Source organism: Pteropus alecto, unplaced genomic scaffold (assembly GCF_000325575.1).
Source record: "Pteropus alecto unplaced genomic scaffold, ASM32557v1 scaffold5, whole genome shotgun sequence".
NCBI lineage: Eukaryota > Metazoa > Chordata > Mammalia > Chiroptera > Pteropodidae > Pteropus > Pteropus alecto.
In genome coordinates, this window is record NW_006441953.1 from 15,795,465 (window position 1) to 15,801,486 (window position 6,022).

Here is a 6,022-nt window from a genome sequence, read left to right on the forward strand (position 1 = left end):
CTGCAAGAAGTTAGCTGAAGGAAAGGTAAAAGTAGGTCAGACTCCAATTCTTGTCCAAAAAATGAATGTATTTTATGTCTGTATTTGACTTTAAAATACAGAATAACTGCTTTTCTAAAGCAAAAAGTGTAGGCACAGGAAATCTAATAAGTGTTCCTAAACAGCAACTATAACTCACTTTATGGGTTATTTACTTCACTATACAGAAATAGTTGACATACAACATTTTTGCAAACTAAGTCTGGGCTCTGATATGCTACTTATCCTAGCAATACACCTTCTTGTTCCACCTACATCCTTATTTTTAGTTAAAGGTGGAGTGTTTAAAAGGAAAGTGGAAAAGAACAGTAAAGACCACATGGTATCTATTCCTTATAAACCCCTTTAGCACTTTATTTCAGCCCTACAGTTGAATAAGTTGAATAAGAAACTGGAGAAAGCATGTTTTGAGAAGGCCTTGGTAAGACTGAAGGCACAGGCGGTGTCCAGAATCTAATGGAGCTGTCCTGGAGAAGTCTGTGTACATCTGTGGCCCAAGCAAAACTGCTTCAGAGCCCAGTCAACTGAGTTAGGAAGGATAACATAAATATTTTGGAGGATCCAGAGGCAGCATTTTCTTTTTATTATTATTATTATTTATTATTATTTATGCCTACAGCACCTGGTCTTCCTAGGTGGTCTCCCATCCAAGTACTAACCAGGCCTGACCCTGCTTAGCTTCCGAGATCAGACATCAAGCTTGTTCAGGGTGGTATGGCCGTAGACCATGGACTGTGGCTCCACTGGGGCATGAACCCAGGACCTTCTGCATGTAAAGCAGGTGTGCTAACCACTACACTATGAAACCACGTCCAGAAGTAGTATTTTCAAAGTGAAAATTATACTGGACAAAGTTAAACAGGTTACCGCAATGGGGGAGACAGACCAGAACACAAGCTGAATTCAACTGAAACAAAGACTGAGAGGATTTTTAAGTGCTGGAGTGGGAGAGAACACGGGCAATATGTCTATGTTTGCTAGTTGACACTACTCAAAGGAAAAGTAAATTTTCTTGTGTTTTTATGGCAGAAGGTAATTTGTATTACAGCTTAGAGTAAGGTGCCCACCAAAGTTAGGTCCCCTTCTTCCACATAAACAGAACGGCAGGGGTGCCATCCTCTTAATGTTTACATTTCAGAGATGGCTTTCAGATCCCTGAGAAAGATATCACTGGGTTGTGTCTTTTTCTTTAAGAAGTGAACAATCTTTAACAGGTTTCTTATTCACTGTGGGATTTCTGTGTTCATTTAACTCACTCTTTGAATCTCCAAGAGAGAGATTTAAGATGCAAAGTATCTTAATTTATTTAACCCCAATATCTGTTGCTCTCAAAGATTAATATATTGTAGAATCAGAGTTATGCTACCCAAAGTTAGAAAAACAATGCAGCTCAAATTCATAGGCATCACTCCATAGAGAGAAATTTTTAAAGCTTAAGTGGTGAAGCTGATACAACAAATATCTTGCAAATGGATGAAATGAGCCCAGAACTACCAGTGGTAGGTCCTCTTCTCTCCCTCTGTGTTGAAAAAGCTGGTCTATAGTATAAAAGGAAGAAGTTCATTTTCAGAAAGAAAAAAAACAAAAACAAAAACAAGAATCAGTACCAGAAAAAGCTCATTCACAGTCAAGTCTCAATTCACAGATGTAGTTTTCACATTTGGGGTATTCTTGTTTGTTCTGTATGTCGCTGATTCAAATTTCTGCAGCAGGAAAATACTAATTTTTTCTGCCTCCACCGATGATTTAATTTTGCTACTATGTGTTCCTTAAATTTCCATTGTATTGTTTCTATCCCTGAATCTCTTTGAATTCACATTGAAGATTATAGACCATTTTAATCGCTATGATGCTTTCCCTTAAAATATTTCTGAGGAATGTCTACTGTTAGTGTGATAACGTTAGAGTTCAGGAAACGTCATTCTGAATGCCACCAAGTTAATTGTACCTTTCACTTATTCTAAGTTGCACGTTTCCCACATTTTAATATATTTGAAATTGGAATACATCTTATAATTTATGGTATAATACAACTGCTTTGGCCTGGTGGCAGTCAAGATATAGTTGTGTCTGTGAATGTATAAACATCAAACTCTCTGCATCCAAATATTCAAATTAGATTCCAATGGTTTAGAAAAAACATACATATAATAATGAAGTTGTTTTTAACACATAGATACCACTTGTGATAAGAAGGTGATGAATCAAACATTTTTAGCAACATGTCAGAGCTGGAGTCAAAGAAGATGAGATCTGCATAAAGGCAAAACTTGCTTACGGACACAGAACTAATGGCTTCAGGCCTTTTATGGATTCTTTCAAGAAACACTGTACCATAGTGGTCTTGGTGGCATTCAGAATGACGTTGTGTTTAAAACGATGAACATAAAGCCCATGAGTTAAAAAGAAAGTCAGAAATCTGTACTTCAAAAGTAAAAGAGTCTTAGGAAAACCTTAACCAATTTAAGTTGCTTATATTGCCATTTTAAGTTAGATACAAGAGTTATGTATGCCAACTATCTAATTAAGTTGAAAATAGCTCTTTCAGAAAATAAAATGTGATAAAGGAGACTGATAGTGTGGATGGCAAGATCAGATTTTTTTTTTTATCAGTTGTATAAAAAATAGGATTGGCCATTAAAATGCATTATATAGTAGAGTTAATAAAATATATAAAATCATAATAAAAATGCTGTGACTATTTTTTATAAAGTATGAACACTGTGCTTAAATAAAATTTTCTAAAAAAGGAGAGCCAGGAGGGGGTACTTTCCTTACCATAAATAAAAATGTATCAGACATCTATATAAAATTATATAACGTGATTCTGGTAATTGTGTAATATATAGACCAGAGAGACAAAAAATGAAAATCATAAATAATTTTTATAAAAAAAAGAAAAATACAAAATGGGAAAATGTGTGAAAAGTACATGTCACAAGAAAAAAAACAAATGGCCAACAAACATATAAAATATGTTAACCTAAATATTAATAGAAAAAGTCTAATTAAAACAAAAAAGTGGTTGGAACTTTTCATCAATCATATTCAAAAACATTAAAAAATATGTTTGTGATGTCAAATGTTGACAGCAGTATAGAACATTATGGGCTTCGGTACATTGCTATGAGAGTTGCAATTTTTATAGCCAATTTGGAGCATAGATTTCTATGGCTGCTGTAACAAATATCCACCAACTAGGTGGCTTAAAACAAAATAAATTTATCTCACAGATCTGTGGGCCAGAAGTCAAAAATCAATATTACTGAGCCAAAATTGGCAGAGAAACATGCACTCTGGAGGCTCTAGGAGAGAATCTACCCTCACCTACAAAAGCCCTTGCTCAAATATCATATTAGTAATGAAGCCAACCTATAATATCTTATTTACGTCTGAAATTCCCCTCCCAGCAGAGCACATCTGATTCACTTAACTTTATATTTTTCGCCTTGTCTCCTTAGTTCTTTTCACTTTCTAACAACAATAAATTGACATCTTTGTCATTTTTATTATTTACCATCTATCCCCCTGACAGAATAGAACTTTCACAAAGGAAAGGATCAATTCTGTTTACCAATACATTTCCCAAACCTTGATACAGAGTGGGCATTTGGTACATGTGCAAGTAAATGAATCGTTCAGTGCTACAACCTGAACCATGATGGCATATCAGCACATTTTGTCTTATTTTTAAAAATTCTTACTTGTTAATTCACAGTTGTAGATTCTTGCATTTGACCCTTTCTTTGATATAAATCTCCAAATGAATCAAACTATCCAGGAGTAGCACTCAGGAAAAAAAGAAATATTTTTTTAACTACATAAGTGATTCTGTAGTAAATTCAGATTAATTACTTCTGTTTACTGTAAAAATTCTGAGCTGATTCCTCCTTTAAATTACTATAGTTTACATATCCAGAGTGATATGAGTAAAAAAGGCATATATCTTTTTTATATTTAAAAAATGAGGAATGAGATTGGTTCTCTTCCTTCAAAGAATTCATAGTTCAATGGAGGGAGATGCTTTGAAGAGAAACCTCTCATAAAGTCAGAGAGCTTATACTAGATATATATTCTATTGCAATATGGAAAGTGACAGAATACGTTCTATGTAAGGATTTGAGATCAGCCTACACATTGGAAAAGTCACCATGACTGAATCTCAGATTGCTTCTAAGAGAGGACTAAAGATATGCAAGGAAAAGCGAAAATCAGGGGTTTAACAATCACTGAATGGTGAGAAGTTCAATATGACTTAAAGATGGGATGCAGCCAGTAGATAAGTTTTGGCATAGTGAGATGAGAAAGGAAATTTTGGCCAGAATTACCTAATTGTGAAATAAATCTGCTATAAAAGACTATAAACTTTATTTTTTCCTAATAGTTTTAGAAATAATACTAAAGACAGAATTTTGAGTACTTCTTAATTATAAATCCTCTTTTTCTAAGTAAACATATAATTATACCTCTGAACAAAAACAAAATAAATGCTGACAACTGTCAACTGAGCAGCACATTTTCACTTTCTGTTTTCTGTCAACAAAAAATAAGGATAAGTTTGAGTGATGATGTTTCATATAAAATTATATTTCTTTAGAATTGCAGATTCAAATCCAGAAGCAACTATCTCGAACTAAGAAAATAAACCATATCCTACAATGAGTTTCTACTTACTTATTATGCAAATTGTTCATCATATTGTCTAAACATCAATAGACATGCCACACAAGTATCAATAAATGTCAACATGTGAACGTTTGGGACATTTTTCTGCTTATTATAAAAACTTACAGTAGGGAAGAATTACTGAGAAAAGGACATAGTAACTTGAAACGGTATTTCCATTTTAAAATAGATGTTACGGGTTAAAGACCATTTATTTTTAATATTCTCACCTGCAAGTCTAGTACTATTGTCATATTGACAGCACAAGGACTTTTAAAAGTAGCAAAGGGTAATATCAACCTATTCCTTAACTTTTTTAGTCAGCTTAAATGCTCAGTATATTTTAGATCAAATGGTTTTACCTTTTTAAAATTGTTGAGTTGAAGAAGATTTTGTTGAGCTCTTGTAACAAAGTTTTTGGTATAAAAGTGATAGCAGCAGTTGCTGTAAGGTAGCCACTGGGGATAGGAATAGAAACTTACACAACACTAGTCAACTCAACTCAAAAAATGGTTCTGCAAGTTATTAAAAAAATATATTTTAAAAGCGACTGGGGATACAGTTTTATAGGCACAAAATCATGTGCAAGAGAATCAGCTTAATCAAAACCCAGGGGAAGGGGGAGAATAGTGTAAGGTCTGTTGCTAAAGGCACAAACAAGAGTGGCATCACATCTCACCTTGCTGAAAGGCATAGGAAGAGAAAAATGGATGCTGCACACTGATACGATGGTTTTCATCACAGACATAAACAGATACAGCAAAGTATACAATTGCATTAGTCAGGGCTCTCCAGAGAAATAGAAGCTATAGGAGAAAAAGGAGAGAGAGAGAGAGAGAGAGAGGGAGAAAAGGGATGAGGGACTTATTTTAAGGTATTGGCTCAGCAATTATAAGAGCTGGCAAGTCAGAAATGCATAGGTACATTAAGGCAGGCAGACAGGCAGGAAACCCAGGCAGGCATCCTTAATGTTGTCTTGAGCCTTAATTCCCCAGGCAGCAGTCTAGAAACTCAAGATGGGTTCTTATGTTGCAGTTTAGTGGCAAATTCCTTCTTTGGAAAGTCTCAGTCTTTGTTCTTAAGACCTTTGATCTACGGGATGAGGCCCACACATATGATGGATGGTAATCTGATCTACCGATTGAAATAATTCCATCTAAAAAATTAACTTCAGAGCAACATCCAGACTACAGTACAACCAAACAACTGTGCACTATATCCTAACTAAGTTGACTCATTAAATTAACCATCATAGAATTAAAATTAAAAGACCTAAGATCAGAATAATCTTTCCTGGTTTATTCAGCTTGATGCAGAT

At 34.5% G+C, this 6,022-nt stretch overlaps 1 pseudogene; it reads right to left on the minus strand.

Annotated features, from left to right (window-relative positions):
• Positions 1 to 649: 649 nt before the first annotated feature.
• On the minus strand, positions 650 to 765 carry LOC112485605 (annotated as a pseudogene).
• Positions 766 to 6,022: the final 5,257 nt, after the last annotated feature.